Genomic DNA, 18,848 nt, shown 5'->3' on the forward strand with positions numbered 1-18,848 from the left:
TTCACCCACAAGCTGCCCCCAGCCTACCGGACGCCACCACACACAAACCGCTGAACTGCATCCTCCTCAACGTGGGCTCCCTACACAGGCACACCATAGAAATTTGGGATCTCCTAAACACTCACACGCCCAACGTCGCTTTCCTCAAAGAGAGCTGGACCAGCGCCAACTCCATACCCAACATTGCAACCGCCATTCCAGATGGATACAAGATTGTAGGAAAAGACCGCCCTACCCGCCCAGGAGGAAGCATCGTCATCATCTACAAAGCTCCCTTCGCATGACAACCACTGACCCGGACATCACCACGACCCTCATGAAACATCTCCATTTCCAGATCCAGACTAACCCCAATACGACTCTCCACGGAACCCTTATCTACAGGCCGTCCGGCCCCTGCGCTCCTTTCACTGACTCGATTGCCAACCTCATCGCCCCCACGTGCACTCCTCCACAGACTACATCCTACTCGTAGACCTAAACTTCTACCTGGACAACCACGATGACCCCAACACCACCGCCTTCCTAGAGAACCTCGCCAACATAGGACTGAAGCAAATTGTCACCGCCCCCACGCACACAGCGACACACACACACTCAACCCCATCTTCGCAGAAGGAAACAGCGTTTCCTACAGCCACACCACGGAACTTCTCTGGATGGACTACCACTGCATTCGTTTCTCATTTAAAAAACCAACCGTACACAAGCACACGCTCTGCCTCCCCCGCAGAAACTGGAACAAAGTCACTGAAGAACAGCTCACCTCCGCCCTCACCAGACCTCCACATTCGTTGACGCCAGATGCCAACACCACGGCATGCAACCGCCACTGCTTGATCACCAACTGCGCTGACACACTCGCCAACCTCAAGAAAGCTACAGGACGACACAACAAGAAAGCAAGCTGATTCACCCCCACACTCCAAGAATCCAAGCGCTCCTGCTGACGACTTGAAAAGACATGGAGAAAAAAGCAAAACACTGACACACGCACTGCCTACAGAACAGCCACCACAGCACACCACCAACTAATCAAGTCCACAAAGAAGAACTCCCTCCAAGACAGAATCCTCACCAATGCCCACAACTCCAATGAACTCTTCTCCATCATTCAGGAATTTGCCAAACCCGGCAGCGAAACTACAGACATCCCACCCTCCCAAGACCTCTCCAACAGATTCCGCTCCTTCTTTCACCTCAAGATTAAGACGCTCTATGACAACTTCAAAAACCAAGACCTCTGCACCGCATCATTCCCCCACCCCAAGCGACGTCACCCAACAGACCCTACTCACTTGGACCACGCTCACAACAGAAGACACCTTAAAAACCGTGAAGAGCATCCACTCCGGAGCACCCTCAGGCCCTTGTCCCTACCACATCTTCCACAGGTCTGCCACAGCCATTGCACCAGAACTACGCTGGACAATGTTATGTTATTTTAATTTATTATGTGCTCGAATCACCCCCGGAAGGGTAACTCGGCGCGGGACCAAGACAGGTGGACGGTAGGCAAAAGGCACTCTTAAAATAAGTAAGTCTTAAGTGCTTTTCTGAAGTGGGAGTGATTTTCACAGATGCGTAATTGCATTGGCAATTTATTCCAGAGATGAGGAGCAAGGAAGGAGAATGATGAACGATCAACTGCTCTCTCGAGACCTCCACATTCCCCGATGACTGAAAGCATGCCGAAGTCAACCCCCTCCTGAAGAAAACCTCTGCGGACCCGACTGACCTCAAGAAATTCAGGCCCTTCTCACTGCTTCCATTCGCAGCCAAGGTCATCGAAAAGGTAGTCAACACCCAGTTGGAAAACTTAATTGAAGCTAACAACATTCTAGATATCTTCCAATCTTGATTCCACAGCACCCACAGCACCTACACCGGCCTTCTCACCCCCATTAATGACATCCATGCCCTCCTCGACCAGGGCCAAACGGCAGCCCTCATACTCCTGGACCTCTCAGCTGCCTTCGATACCCTCTCCCACCCCACAGTAGCCACCAGACTCAACGATGCCTGAATCCGAGGAAAGGCCCTAGACTGGGCACGCTCATTTCTCACAGGCAGAACGCAGCGAGTCAGACTCCCACCCTAAATCTCAGAACCAACAGAGACCAGATGTGGAGTACTCCAGGGATCCTCCCTCAGCCCCACCCTCTTCAACATCTACATGGCCCACCTCACAACCATCGTCAGAAACCACGGACTCAACATCGTGTCCTATACCGACGACACCCAGCTCATCGTCTTCCTCACCAAGGAACCGAACATCACCAGGCACAACGTCCAAGAAGGAATGAAAGCCGTTGTAATCTGGATGAAGAAGAGCTGCCTGAAACTCAACTCAGAGAAAACAGAAGTCCCCATCCTAGGCTTTACCACCTCAGCATGGGACGACACCTGGTGGCCCCCGCCCTCGGAACCCCACCACGCCGACAGACCATGCACGAAACCTCACCATCATACTGCATTCATCGCTCACTATGAACCTCCATATCAGTGCCGTATCCTCGGCCTGCTTAAACACTCTCCGCATACTCCGAAAAACATTAAAATGGATCCCATCCAAATCAAGAAAAACGGTCATGCATGCTCTCATCACTAGCAGACTGGACTACTGCAACGCCCTCTATGCCAGAATCAACCAAAAACTCCTCCGCAAGCGCCAGACCGCCCAGAACACCACTGCCAGACTAATCCTAGACATCCCCTGTCACAGCCACATCACCCAGCACCTCTGCGATCTCCATTGACTCCGCATCAAAAGAATAATACCCTTCAAGCTCCTGACGCACTCATACAAGGCCCTCCACAACATCGGACTGGCATACCTAAACAATCGCCTCTCCTGCCATGCCCCCAAAAGAAAACTCTGATCAGCCGTCCTCTCCCTGGCCACCATCCCATGCATCTACACGACCAAAACGGGTGGAAAGTCCTTCTCCCACCTCGCAGCCAAGACCTGGAACAACCTCCCACTCCACCTCCGGCAAAGCCCCACACTGCTCCAGTTCAGGAAGGACCTCAAGACCTGGCTCTCCAGATGATCCCAGCACCCAACGGAGCCAGCCCCCCCCTCAGCGTCTTGACATACTCACAGGTGAGTAGCTGCCCTTTAAAAAACCCTGATTGATTAAGTTGAATTAAATTAAACTTTTTGACACACTAGGTAGCTATATTTGAGTTTGATTAAGTTAACTGTGAAACCAGTAATCAAATATACCAAAATCCCACACATTCGCACCTATATTTTAAGTAACTAAGGAGACTGATGCCAGAAGTAGTTTCTTTAAATCTATAGTTTGACTAAACGTACATCCAGTTCATCTCATTGCTAGTTCTTCTCAGAGCATTAACTTAGTAAGATGGAATATTAGAAATGGGGTATACCTATTCGATAAAACCGAATCAATCATTGGAAAGGAAGGTGCAATGAAAGAAAAGTTGTAATGCTCATGTGTCCATGTGCATCAGAATTACAGATACATGGAAAGTATACATCTTTTGTGCTTGTCAGAAAAAGTCTACATTATCTATCTAGTTAGCTTCCAGTATTGTAAAATATCAGAAAACCTTAGCTATAAATGCTGTTTATAATTCTTATAATTGTTTCACCTTGATTTTATCTCTCATCTCATTGCCTCCACCTCATACCTGCACTTAAAACTTGAAAGCACCGCGTTTGGAGCGGGCCCCTTTCCCCCACTTGCATTAGCATTCAATCATACTGCCAGAACGGCGGACATCTTGGGTGAGGGCTGAGGATCGCTGCGGTCTAGTCGTCACAAGGACGCTAGACCGGTACTTAAGCCGGTCATGCTGACGCGCTGCGGGTTCGCCAGAGCATCGCCGGAGTCACGCCAGAGTCCGGCCCGTCTGCGCCCGTCCGCGCACGGACGGGCCCGGAGGCACGGACATCTGGCTATAGGATTACCTATTCCCCAGTGGAGCTGCGCAGTCTGGATAAAGGTGAGAGGTGTCCGGACTACGAAACCCTGAAGACTATCAAGACTCATGCTATATCTCGCCCTCATAAGGTCATTCCCTCAGGCCGGGGCTCTATACTGAAGATTGCCAGCTTAAATACGAGATCGCTCCACTGCCATCATGTAGAAGTATATAACCTACTCCAGGACAATGACATCGATGTCCTGACCCTCTCGGAGACCTGGCTGGATGACAACTCGTTGCCTGACATCATTGCCGCTCTCCCAGGGGGCTATGATGCCATATGGCACAACCGTCCGGGAGGTGCTCGGGGGGGAGGGGTAGCTATCCTCTTTAAAAAGAGCCTGTCAGTCGAGCTACTGTTATCTGAATCAGTGGATCTATCTGACTTGCTTGGGGTAAAGTTAACAATGTATAATGTCTGCTGGGTGATTCTGTCAGTATACCGCCCACCAAAGTCTACCCCGCTTTTCTATGACCTTTTCGGACCCATTATGTCGGACCTGTGTACCCGATACACGAAAATCTTGGTGACAGGAGATTTTAATTTGCACTGGGATAACCCCCACCGGGACTTGGCCACACGTCAATTGGATATTATAATGACTGCCCTGAGTTTTACACAACTTGTCGACACTCGCACACATATTAAAGGCCATATTCTTGACCTTGTGTGGACGACAGACACAAATGTCACTCTTAAAGATGTTACTCATTGTATATGGTCAGATCACCATCTAGTCTCTTGTAAGATACCCATTGATGGCCATATACATATTACATCATTAGAAACCAGGAGTACCCGTAATTGGACTGAGGTTGATTTAATGGCCTTAACTAGGTACTACTGCCATTGAATCAGTCCTCAGATTTGGAACGTAGCCTGGACCAAGAATATACTGGTCTAATACAGAGCCTGGCCCAGGCCATTGACCAAATAGCGCCAGTAAAGTCACAGCTGATAAGGGGTGCTGGTAAGGGGGCTCCCTGGTTCACGCCTTTATTAAGGGAACATAAAAGAAAGCTCAGAGCCTTGGAAAGGGGTTGGAGGAAAACCAAGCAAGACACAGCTAGAAACCTCTACAAAGCCTCCCTTAATTCTTATAAAAAGCTTACCGCTCTAGTTAAAGCGGAATATTATGAGTCCCGGCTAAATAAGGCAGCCAACATTCAGAAAGAGACTTTTAAAATCCTGTCAGAGCTAAGTAAAAAATCTGACAATTCCAAGTCCCCTATAAACTGTAACTCCTTTCAGGCGTACTTTTTAGAAAAAGTGAAGGCCATTATCACGGAAATAAAGAGTGGGTTGTTAAACGGAACTGCCACAACTTCAACCTCGCATAATCTAGCTGACTGTACTATTACAGCATTTCCAGAGCTGGATGAGTTGAGTCTGGAGAAACTGATGGGAAAAATTAAATCTGGCTCTCCAGCAGATCCGTGCCCACCCAGCATCTTTCGTGTAGCCCGTCCTCTATTGGAGAAATGTATCATTTCTCTCCTCAACAGATCTCTGGAAACAGGGTATATACCGGTGGAATTTAAGGAGGCACGTGAAGGCCACTACTGAAGAAACCCGGTGCGGATCCTGCAGTGCTAAAGAACTACAGGCCTATTTCCCAACTGCCTTTCCTCTACAAAATACTTGAACAACATGTATTAAAATCCCTGTCCCTGTATCTGGAATCTCACCATCTACTCCATGAGCGGCAGGCAGGATTTCGAGCTCATCACAGCACCGAGTTGGTGATGCTCTCGGTGCTGGATGAATTAAGAGGCATGGCTGACCATAAGAAACCGAGCGCCCTGACTTTGTTAGATCTATCAGCGGCGTTCGATACGGTCAGTCATGCCTTACTTTTGGAGAGATTGAGAGACTTTGGGATCAAAGGTCTGGCCTTTAAGTGGTTGCAATCCTTCCTTTTGGGAAGAACGCAAAGGATACAACTGGGGGAACACACATCTGAGGTGGGGACCCTGGAATGTGGGGTGCCACAGGGCTCTGCCCTGTCCCCACTGTTATTTAATATCTACCTACAACCTTTGATTGCATCACTGGCAAGCAGGGGCTGCAGAGTCTTTAACTATGCGGACGACACTCAGCTGTTGCTGAGTGTCGATAATTCAAGTACCGCACAACTCAATGCTCAGAACATATTGAGGTACACTGTGCAATGGATGACTGGAAACCTATTAAAGATCAATCCAGATAAGACCGAGGTACTGGTGATTCCTTCTACCGCCTCACCCTGGAGTGACCTCTATTGGCCAGCTGAGTTGGGCCCTGCTCCAAAACCAAGCATGAACGTAAAGAGTTTGGGGATCAAACTGGATTGCGACTTGTCAATGGCCAGTCAAATTTCATCTGTGGTGGGGAGCTGTACAAACATCATCCGACAGTTACGAAAGTTAACCCCTGTCCTCTCCCAGTCAATGATGCGTTCAATTGTAGCAGCAACCGTCATCTCAAGGATAGACTACGGAAACGCTCTCTACCTTGGCCTACCCAAAACTCTCACTAACAGATTGCAGGTCGTGATGAATGATGCTGCACGACTAATTTTTAGACTCCCAAGGAGAACTAAGGCCTCTCCCCTGCTACACAGCTTGCATTGGCTCCCCATTAAAGAGCGCGTGGAATTCAAAAACTTATGCACAGTTCATAAGGCAATCTATGGTCAGGCACCAGCTTACATCACTGAGCGTCTGGAGGTGTATAGTCCAGTGAGAACACTTAGATCCTCAGACTCTCAGCTTTTGGTCTGCCCCCGTTACAAACTTGTAACTAAGGGAGGAAGAGCCTTCTCTGTATTAGTCCCTCAGCTATGGAACACACTGCCTGAGGTGATGCGCAGGGAGGGGAATCTTCTGCGATTTAGAAGGACGCTAAAAACATTGCTGTTTAAAAGATCCCTGGGTGTAAATTAGACCAAAAAGTGCCTCTCATTCTGTGTTTGCCGAGTTTATTGTCTGTTACCATCGATTTCCGCGCGCCTAGAGACCTGTAAGTGATTGGGCGCGATATAAATCCAAAATAACAATAACAACAACAACAATAATTCTTAATTCTTGCCTGTTTCTTGCTGTCACACCCAAGCAGTTACGGCCTGTGCAGGTAAGAGAGGTGAGGATGAATGGGGGGAATTTTGACAGACGATGATGAGGGAAAATTATTTATTTATTTAATTTTCACTCGTTGTCTTCTGTCGAAATCGCCCACCCGGCCCCACCCCTGCACGCGCCGCGGCTGCAACTAGGCTTCCCCAGCATAATGGTGCAGAAACACCACTTATTCCACAGATCTTGCTGTACACCTAAGAGTTTGCTTTCAACTATTGCCTTCAGTACTAATAGTCCAGAGAAAGCCACCAAGGGAAAGAGGAAAAGAATTTAAAAACAAATCTGGTTTCACTGACTCGGAAAATTAGCATACAAAAGAGCATAGCCTGCAATCTCTCCCACCATATACCTCTCCCACATGCACCTTTCCTGACTATACTATGACCAGTGAAGCGTCCTGGTTAGAAGACTGTATATTCTGGACAACCTTGTGATGTTCAAGCTAGTACTTCAAAGAGAGATTGACAGAGAAAAAAGAATCCTTTTGAGATGTAAGAAGTCTATGCTGAACATTCTGCCTTTGTTTCTGGAAGTTCATGTTATATGGCATATCTCTACAGGACCTCATTGTCACAGTGCACATCATTCAGTGTATAAACACAACCCATGAGCTAATCCTAATGCCCTTAATCTCTAACAGGCCAATAATGATGTCCTGAGCATTAATGCTGTCCAAGCTAGCATTTGTGTTCGTTCCTTTCTTCAGACCAAAGGTGAAGATGTGCACATAGAGCTGAATGCTGGGTCCACTGTGGTCTTGGATGTTGGAGACAGGACTAGACGACCCCACAATTCCAGAACTTTCAACAGGTACATATCACCAGCAATCATCTGTTGCAGTTTGGTCATCGTAGTGTGGTTTCTATAAAACACAGTTCCAAGAAGGCTATCGTTCAATTGCTCAACTCTCTTGCTTTAAACTCTGTGGAAGTGAAACTTTAGTCAAGTTAACACTAGACCACCCTCAAACAACTCTGAAGGCAGTTCCAAGGGTTGACGAAGGTAGATGTTGGGAAGCTGACACATAATCACTATCCTACCCAATGCAAGGCCTCCCCTGTTCATAATCAACAGTGATAATCACTACAGGATAGCAATATGTATCCATGCTGCTGTCTGCTAGATGGCAAACCCTACTGTGAGGCAATCCGCGCTAGGTGGTTGAGGGTTCATCATCCTATGATAATGTACCAGTTTAGGGAACTACTTTTGAAATAGTCTCAGCCATATAGGGTTGTTTCACCTATTTTATATGGTAATATAGATAATATATAATTTCTAGAAATCTCTTTCATAGTTTTCATAAATGGCCCATAATTTGCCTGTACTAAATCCTCTGGTTCCATTATATGTTTTTCCAGATTACGTATCTACTCTCACATTATGCTTATCTTGATTCCACTGCATTTTCACTTTCTTGTCGGGATTGTTTTATATCCTGTAACTGACTTAAACTGTAGCTATGTTTTTTTACTTTTCAGAAACTGCGACAACAACAAAACGTTACATATTTAATATATGACCCCTTTACAAATCTTTCAAAAGATTTATCTTCATATGTAGAAAAGTCTGAATCCTTGCCAAAAATGTTGACATGGGCTTTGCAGATTCCAAGCTGCAGCAAACATTTGTTTTAAGAGCTCAAGGTGCAGGTCAGGCATAACAATGTGGCAGTAAATCTTTCCTCTGGTCTTTGTTTGTTTGGACAGACCTTAATTCTACAGTGGAGCTGGGGATAAAAGGAGCTAGCCAATGCTGCCAACGAGCAGTGGTAAAGCAAGGAAGGGTGAGGGGAGCAACAGATGAGGTGAGGGTGGGTGAGCAGAGAAATAAAGTGGAAAACAGCACACAGGGAAGTGGTAGAGACTTCAAGAAAACTCATGCCCTTTTATGGAATGTTGAATGCTAATGAAAAAGAAGTATTTCCCTGAATGTAAACCATAAACCATCAAAAGAATAGTAAAGATGCTATGCTCCAGGGAAGAGACTGACATAAGATGAAGAAAAGCCATTAAATAAGAAGCAAGCATATGGGATTGGCAAGAAAATCAACCCATTATAACCAATAGGCTGACCCATTCCCCACTGTATAGCCCTCATTACGAGAGGCCCGGAAAATGGCCCTTGATTGTACCCATCCTTGCACTTACCAATACCAGTGATCCACTTAGAAATGTAGATTGTTTTTATATATGTTTTTGTTGGAAAGCAAACACAATCTGCATATACATTTCTTACAATCGAGATGACAGTTATACACAGTCCATTGGTAAACATTTCACACAAAGATAACATACCTTCAATGACCTTAGTAGCGTTATATCTCATCATCTGAATCATGATCCAATATCGGAGGTGTACATATGTTCCCCCTGTAGGCATTCCATTTGCCCCATACTCTTCCCCATTTCTTTGGACATCCTCTGTGAATGTATGTAGCCTTCTCGACCGCCATGACCATATCCATATCCCTACACCACTCGAGTAGAGTTGGAGCATGTGCCGTCCCCTATTTCTGTGCTAGATTTCGTTTGGCAATCATCATTACCGTCATTGCCCACTGACGTTCAGCGTGGTTAAGGTCTGTAGGCTCCCATACATTCAGAAGGCAGCATTTAGGATCGAGCGGGACTTGTTTCTCGCTGACCTCTGTAATAGTGTCCATCACTGCTGTCCAGTAAGGTGTAAGCAGTGGGCATTCCCACAGAGTGTGATAGAATGTACCTATTTCACCACATAGGCGTAGACAGTGCGGGTCAGGGGTTCTTCCTATCTTATGCAGTGTCACCTGTGTGTAATAGGTCAAGTGTAGTATTTTCAGTTGTACCAGCCGTAATCTAGAGGAGTCTGCCACCTCTATAGGCGACACAGTCGCATCCTGCCAGTCAGTGTCGTCCATATCTCCGATATCTGTCTGCCAAAATTTCATCCATATGCTTTCGCTTTCATTCCTGTTTTCTTCTTCCCTTTCTTCCCTTGTGTTTTTCCCCTTATTTTGTTGTTCTCTTATCTCCTTTCTTTCTTTCAGTCTTTTTATTTTGTATTTCCCATTTACTAGTTTTTCTCCTTTTCTCATTCCTTTTTTTGCTTTCTCACATCTTCCTTTTTTTCTCTCTATTTCTGTGTTCCTCATTTTATTTCTCCCTTTCATTCCTTCTTCATTCCTTACTTGAATAATATGGCAGTGTTCCAAACCATTCTGCTTTTCCGACTGGTGAAGGTGAGCATCTTTGTCTCCGCCTTGCAATGGTGTAGGCACTGTTTAAAAGACAGATGTCAGGCTGTTCATCTCTGCCATTTCAATCGGAGTTCAAGACACTGTGACAAGGTGTTCCTCAGGGATCCGGCCTCAGTTTGAGTTTTTCTGATCTTTTCATTTGTGCCTTGGTACAGCTCATTAGATCACATGGGGTGAATTTAATTAATTAAGCAGATGAGACATAAGTGCTTATCTCCATTGACTACTTAGTGCCTCACCCTTTAGATGCATTCCATCACTGTATGACAGCTCTTACCTCTTGGCTGTCTCAGAACTCGACTATTTGGGTTTCTTGCCTGGCTTAATTAGTTTGTAACCTTGGACTTTAAATGGATGACATACTATCTCTCAACAGAACCACGAGTCTCCTGAGGCGGAAGCCGGGAGTGAGCCTTAATCTTTTAAAATTGTTTGTGTATTGCTCTGTTTTTAAAAACTTATCCACTCACCTCCTGGTCACGAACAGCGTTTTCAGCGCTGCAACGATCCCTACCATCGCCATTACTGAGGGCGAGGCGCTTCCTGACACGCCCACCTCAGCTGGCCACGCCCCCTGATACCGGCTATAAAGTGCGCGCAGCTGATAGCGCGACACAACAGAACCACGAGTCTCCTGAGGCGGAAGCCGGGAGTGAGCCTTAATCTTTTAAAATTGTTTGTGTATTTCTCTGTTTTTAAAAACTTATCCACTCACCTCCTGGTCACGAACAGCGTTTTCAGCGCTGCAACGATCCCTACCATCGCCATTACTGAGGGCGAGGCGCTTCCTGACACGCCCACCTCAGCTGGCCACGCCCCCTGATACCGGCTATAAAGTGCGCGCAGCTGATAGCGCGACACAACAGAACCACGAGTCTCCTGAGGCGGAAGCCGGGAGTGAGCCTTAATCTTTTAAAATTGTTTGTGTATTTCTCTGTTTTTAAAAACTTATCCACTCACCTCCTGGTCACGAACAGCGTTTTCAGCGCTGCAACGATCCCTACCATCGCCATTACTGAGGGCGAGGCGCTTCCTGACACGCCCACCTCAGCTGGCCACGCCCCCTGATACCGGCTATAAAGTGCGCGCAGCTGATAGCGCGACACAACAGAACCACGAGTCTCCTGAGGCGGAAGCCGGGAGTGAGCCTTAATCTTTTAAAATTGTTTGTGTATTTCTCTGTTTTTAAAAACTTATCCACTCACCTCCTGGTCACGAACAGCGTTTTCAGCGCTGCAACGATCCCTACCATCGCCATTACTGAGGGCGAGGCGCTTCCTGACACGCCCACCTCAGCTGGCCACGCCCCCTGATACCGGCTATAAAGTGCGCGCAGCTGATAGCGCGACACAACAGAACCACGAGTCTCCTGAGGCGGAAGCCGGGAGTGAGCCTTAATCTTTTAAAATTGTTTGTGTATTTCTCTGTTTTTAAAAACTTATCCACTCACCTCCTGGTCACGAACAGCGTTTTCAGCGCTGCAACGATCCCTACCATCGCCATTACTGAGGGCGAGGCGCTTCCTGACACGCCCACCTCAGCTGGCCACGCCCCCTGATACCGGCTATAAAGTGCGCGCAGCTGATAGCGCGACACAACAGAACCACGAGTCTCCTGAGGCGGAAGCCGGGAGTGAGCCTTAATCTTTTAAAATTGTTTGTGTATTTCTCTGTTTTTAAAAACTTATCCACTCACCTCCTGGTCACGAACAGCGTTTTCAGCGCTGCAACGATCCCTACCATCGCCATTACTGAGGGCGAGGCGCTTCCTGACACGCCCACCTCAGCTGGCCACGCCCCCTGATACCGGCTATAAAGTGCGCGCAGCTGATAGCGCGACACAACAGAACCACGAGTCTCCTGAGGCGGAAGCCGGGAGTGAGCCTTAATCTTTTAAAATTGTTTGTGTATTTCTCTGTTTTTAAAAACTTATCCACTCACCTCCTGGTCACGAACAGCGTTTTCAGCGCTGCAACCATCCCTACCATCGCCATTACTGAGGGCGAGGCGCTTCCTGACACGCCCACCTCAGCTGGCCACGCCCCCGTGACGCCCCCCCACTCAGGCATAAACTATGTGCCTCGCTAGGAAGTGCAGCGGACGGGCGCAGCGGGCGCGCCGTCAGCGCGCCGAAGGCGCGCCAAAGGCAAGCCCGTCTGGGCCCGTCCGGGCCTGGACCGGGCCCAGGGCTAGTCCCCCTGTCTGTTCCGCTGATTCCGCTCGCACGTCCTGGACCAATTCCCAACTGCATTCACTCAATCCCTTACACTGCGCGGCCACAACCCCCTGCAACCCTATCCACTTAGAATCCGCTCCTTTTCACTGCCCTCAATGCAACTTCACTCTCCCTCCCTATCCTTTTCATTCTCTCTCTCATCCCACGCCGCAGCTCCCCGCATCTAACCACCGGATGCTGAAAGCAGGCTTGGTCAACTGCCGGTCTCTCCCCCGTCATGCCAACGACATCTGGCTGTCGATTTCCTCCGACGAGTGGGATATTTTATTTCTCACTGAGTCCTGGATAACTGATTCCTCCTCTCCGGACATCTATCTGGCCATTCCTTCAGGCTATGACATAAAATGTATTAACCGGGCTGGAGGTAAATCGGGAGGCGGACTAGCAGTAATTTTCAAATCTTGTCTTCAGCTGACCACTACCAAACTTACCAACATTGGTATAATTGAAGCCCTATACTTCTCTGTATCCGATTCTGCAGCAGTTATACTGGCTGGTTCACTAATCTATAACCCCCCCCACTGCTGCTTCCCTTTCCCTTACCGCTCTTATCCACCAGCTGGCCGACCTATCTCTTAAACATCAATGCTTTCTAGTTTTAGGTGATTTTAACCTCCACGCTGACAACCCTCTCTGCGCGAAAGTGAATAATCTGCTGGAAATCATGGGTAGTCTTAACCTCACTCAACTAGTCACCGGCCCTACTCACGTGGCTGGTCACACCTTAGATCTTATTTTCGCCAACTTTTCCACTATCACTGTCTTCCCCCCCCTCCCCCTTACGTGGTCCGACCACTACCTCATCCCCTTTTCTGTGGCCTTAGATCGGAAATCTGTTCCTCCTGCACCCAGGAAGGAGCTGGGAAGGAAGTGGCACAAAGTGACATGCGCCACCCTGGACCCGGTATTCCACTTCCAGACGGATCATCTATCCTCTGATATCGACGGAAATATCACCAGGCTTAACACTGCCCTCATCAATGCCATCGACCACATTGCTCCCCTGAAAATCATTGCCTCTACTAGATCTCGCCCCTCTGCTCCTTGGTTCTCCACCTCTCTCCGTGAGGAAAAAAGTAGATGCAAAGCACTTGAACGGAAGTGGAGACTAAATTACGACCCTGAAGCTAAGCTTGCCTACAAAGATGCCCTGAAAACATTTCTTAAACACAAAAAAATCACCATGAAAGATTATTTCTCAGTTCAAATTGCCAAGGTCAAAAACTCTTCAAAAACCCTCTTCACCATCGTTAAAGATTTCATCAATCCTCCGGCTAGGGCCACTCAGAACTCAGCTAGTCAGACCCTGTGCGAAGGACTGTCGGACTTCTTCCTTGAAAAAATCAACAAGCTATGCATCTCTTTCCCTAAAGGGCCAATATCCCGGCCTCCGTCCACTAGTCCCCCTGTTTTACTGCCCTTTCTCGCTTTTAATAAACTCACCCAGGAGGATGCCATCAGACTACTCATTCATTGTAAGTCTGGCGCACCCTCTGACCCTGTCCCTGCCAAACTCATGGGTGAGCTGGCCCCCTCGTTAGCCGATTCTTTCCTCACCATCTGGAACGCCTCCCTCCACCATGGCTTTTTCCCTACCACTTGGAAGGAAGCCTTGGTGATCCCCATTCTAAAAAAGGCAGATGCTGATCCTACTGTCTTCTCCAACTACCGCCCCATTTCCCTTCTCCCCAAACCCGCAAAGGTCTTGGAAAAAGCCGTGCAGTTGCAACTCACGGAGTACTTGGAAAGCAACTCATTACTGCACGACTCACAATCTGGTTTTCGGGCGGGATACAGCACAGAGACGGCTCTGCTGGAAGTATCGGAGACAATCCGGGAGTGCGTGGACAGGGGCGAGGAGGCCATGCTAGTCCTCCTCGACCTGTCCGCTGCATTCGATACAGTCTCTCACCCCATCCTCCTTGACCGACTAAAACAGATTGGCATTGGCGGCACTGCCTTTGGCTGGATCAAGTCCTTCCTCTCAGGAAGAAGTCAGAGGGTATTGTTGCGGCCTTTTCAATCGGAGGAAAAACCCCTGTTTTGCGGTGTGCCACAGGGCTCTGCCCTCAGCCCTCTGTTTTTTAACATCTATCTTGCCCCACTGGCCGGCCTGGTGGAGTCCTACGGAGTCAGGGTGGTCTCCTATGCTGATGATACCCAGCTAGTGTTTTCCTTTAGAGACCACTCTGACTCCGCGTTCTCCAACTTCCGCCAGTGTCTCAACAACATCAGTGGCTGGATGTCTGAAAACCATCTTAGACTCAATGCAGACAAGACAGAGGTGCTGTTTTTTAACCAGAAAAACTCCATCCCATCCTCCTGGTGGTGGCCCGCGGCACTTGATCCCGCTCCCTCTCCCGTCCACTCAGCCCGCAACCTGGGTTTCCAGTTTGATGACTCCCTCTCATGCAAGACTCAGATTAATAAAGTGACCTCTGCCTGCTTCCTGAAGTTGCGCATGATTAGAAAAATACTTCCCTATCTCCCTCTGGACTCCCGCCGTACAGTTACCCATGCCCTCATCACGTCCCACCTGGACTATGCCAATAGCCTCTATGCGGGTGCTCCCCAATACCTGATTGACCGGTTGCAGATTATTCAGAATGCGGCAGCCAGACTGATTGGCAATATTCCCTACCGTCAATCAGTAACCGCATATCGTAAGGAACTGCACTGGCTACCTGTGGCCAGCCGTATCCAGTTCAAGGTCCTCACTCTCACTTACCGAGCCATCAACGATCGCGGACCTAACTACCTGAAAAAACGTGTCTCAATATCCCGTTCCATTAGATCCTTGAGATCCAATGACCTACGCCTTCTGATCTCTCCCCGTTTCAGACTATCCAGAATGGGTGGCAGAGGGTTCAGTGTAATTGCGGCTAAACTATGGAACGCACTGCCAGTCGATCTTAGATTCTGTCCCTCTGTATCCATCTTCCGGGCCAGACTCAAAACTTGGCTCTTCTCTGGACTCTGATTTATTACGCTACTTCCCCTTCTTGCTCCTCTCCTCTCCTTTGGAGGTTCAGGTTCTAGCGCCGGGACACCCCTTCGGGGGTAGCTGTGCGCTCTACAAACTACATAAAATAAAATAAATAAAATAAAATAAATCTCTGTCCAATCATGTTAATCAGCTATCTGCCCCTTGTTTTTCGTGGCTGCGAATCCTGCTGAAAATCTTGCCACTTCTTTCATTTTTGACTCGTTTATTGGTGGTGCAGTCGACCATTTTGAGCCAACTGGATTATTGTAATTCAATTTTTTGGGCTCTGTGGTTGGCCTTCAGAACGGGCTGCAACAAATTCAAAATGTAACAGCAAGATTAGAGCTACAAAGGCCTGTGCATTTCTCTGCTTCTGCCGCCTTGGATGCTCTACACTGGCTAGCTATGCCCAAGAGGAACTTGCTTAAATCACTTTGATGCAACCACAAAGATTTTTATAGGACAGGGCCCCTTTATCTTCAGCATACATTTGAACACTACATACTAGTCCGCATGTTTCTCTGATCGGATACGAACATGGTTATCAACCCAAAGTCTAGATGTGAATGTCTAGGGGGCCAGTCCTTCTCGATGAGGGCATCCCAACTATAGAACAAACTTCCACTATCCTTGTGAGCCATACAGGATCTGTTAGCTTTCAGAAAGGCCTTGAAAGCATGGTTATATCGTCAATTGCTTAGGTCTGTCTTTGTCACATCATCTCTCCCGTATTGGCATTAGTTAGCTCCAGGATTCCTTTACAGGCAACAGTGTGGTTTGCAAAACCACTTCAACACTCCTTTCCCAGTCTCTGATTTTCAGTGCCTTTGTTTCTCTTTTGTCCCATTTTTGGTCTCAGCTGCATCTTCAACTGCCTCTTGGCTTGACATGTTGTTTCCAATAGACATAAAATGGCCCAGCTCCTTACTCGTGGTTGGATGGCTTTCTTGTCTATCTCACTTCCATGCTCCTGGTTCAGCGGCTTTTTTCCCTATTCCTGGGGTTGTTCCACCCAGGAGGATTTTACATTGTTCTGAGTGATTGACATTTAGCCTTCCACTACTGACCCAGCTTACATTAACATTACCTTCCTTCACGCCCCTCGCTCTCAGTGTTGCTTTCCCCATTCCTTCCCATCCCATTGTGTCATGACGTGCGTGCTTCTGCATTGTGATGTCAGTGCATGCACACAACAGTGTAACATGTTTTTTTTGTGCTGGCATGACACTGGACGCATGTGTAAACGTCAATGTGGATGCATGCATGTGTATGCATCTTCTCGTATGTGAGCACAGGTGATTGCAAAAAAACATTGGCAAAGCCAATAGCTCTGCATTTTAGAACTATTAGCTTTGCATACTTTTCTCTTAGTGTGATTCATGAACCAATGGCTGCAGACCTGTGACGTAAGGGGTCCCATAAGGAACTGATCAAATAGTCACAAGCTTATGGGTTCATTGGACCCAGTGCCAGCTCCCTTCAGATGGGTTTGTGGGAGAGGTTCACAATGCCACAGCCTAGTTCTTTCAAAATGTTACTGTCCCTTTGTGAATCAGGCCCTATTCTAGAGGAGTGCCAGATTGGCCAGACTCCTCCAGTAGATCTCAGTGGCCCGCTCAAAGGTTCATTCAAAAGTTGAAGATCCTTGGTTTGTTTGTTGTATTTCATATGTGCCTGTGAGGCCTTACTCTGTGTCTTGTCTCTTCACTTTCATGGCAACCAGCTGTCTATGTAAATAGCTGTAAACTCAGCAGTGATGTACATTGATGTCATTGCATATCTCCCATTGGGCAAAGGAACAGCAGGGATATGCTGTAACACTCCCATTACAAGAAAAGATAGTGAGTGCAAACCTCCATCACACGGAAATTAGAAGTCAAAGACAGTGACATTACATAAAAGATTGAGAAGAGACAACACTTCAAAGACACCAAAAACCACCAAAACATACACTCATACAGACAATGGATAAAGCTAGACTTTCATAAACTCAATTACCATCTTGAAATAACACCAATAAATATGTGACTTCAAGACACACACACCCTTTACGTGTAGATCTCCACTGTACTGGACAAACAGATACCAATAAAGACCACATACAGAGTTACCCACATAATGAATACAAATGGATTAATGACAGAATGAAAACACAACTCAACATACAACACAAAAGGAGAAAATCAAGAGATGACAAAGACAGATTACCACTTGGCCACTATACCAGAGCCCATAGAAGAGCCAGTATGCCCACAAAAAGACACCATTACTCCAAATACTTGACACAAGACGACTTCACTTCTAAGGAACTCCACAAAAATCTAGCAAAAGTTCACAAATCTGAGTTTCAAAACACAGAAACACCACAATCACAAGACTTCAGTGATAACATTTCAGTGAAATTGATCTAAAAAATGAGAAAGATAGAAAATTGCCTTACGGAGAACACTGACAACTTCACCCCAACCCATAACCCAACCACCAAAGAACGAGACAAAAGCATTTTTCCACAATACATACTTTCAATAACCTCTCAGAAAATGATATCCTCAACATTTTCATTGCAAACAGACCTTCGAGGATCACTTTCAGACCTGCCACCTTTAAATTGTTTTAAATATATTCTTCATACAACCTGTGCAAGAGAGGTAGCTAGAAGCTTACTCAACAAGTCCATGGAAGTAGATTCATTCACACCAAAGCTGTAAACTTTCTACGCTAGACTGCTTCTAAAAAAACAAACAACCCTAGCCCATCTGACCCTGCAAACTACAGACCTAGATCAAATGGGCTATTTTTAGGAAAAATATCTGAAAGAGCAGTGTTTACTCAATTTTCAAAATTTAGAAGAAAATGACTTGATGACAGATCATCATTCCAGCTTCAGATAGAAAGACAGTCAGACATTATATCCATCTGGGATCACCTAAATCTCATAGTGGACAAGATTAGAGTGGCCACCCAATTGTGTCTGGACCTACAGCTGCATTTGACACTGCCCACCACCACATGCTACTACAATGACCCCTTCATCTCAGAATACATGAAAATGCTCTAAAATAGGTTGCTTCCTAAATCTGAGACAGACAAAGCGCAGTTTACCTACCACCTTTCACATCAGCTCCTCACACCCATCACTGTAGTGTCCCTCATTTGACCCTCATATCTCCTCTATTATTCAAGATCTACCTAACTCGCTTACCATACCAACTTAAATTATTCAATCTTACCTGTTACGATTATGAAGATGATACACAAATCATCCTAACAAGGTCCAGAAGACCTCTACAACTCAAAACTTGATGAATGCCTTTG

At 46.9% G+C, this 18,848-nt stretch overlaps 1 long non-coding RNA gene across 1 annotated transcript in view; it reads left to right on the top strand.

The window, feature by feature from the left end:
- LOC146861146 (uncharacterized) overlaps positions 1 to 18,848 on the top strand; it is a 332,017-nt gene that overhangs the window by 229,223 nt on the left and 83,946 nt on the right. The window contains exon 2 of the long non-coding RNA XR_014979234.1: positions 7,781 to 7,884. This is a non-coding gene — a long non-coding RNA (uncharacterized LOC146861146). The remainder of the gene's footprint in view (positions 1 to 7,780; positions 7,885 to 18,848) is intronic.

Source organism: Triturus cristatus, chromosome 3_1 (assembly GCF_964204655.1).
Source record: "Triturus cristatus chromosome 3_1, aTriCri1.1, whole genome shotgun sequence".
Classification (NCBI taxonomy): Eukaryota; Metazoa; Chordata; class Amphibia; order Caudata; family Salamandridae; genus Triturus; species Triturus cristatus.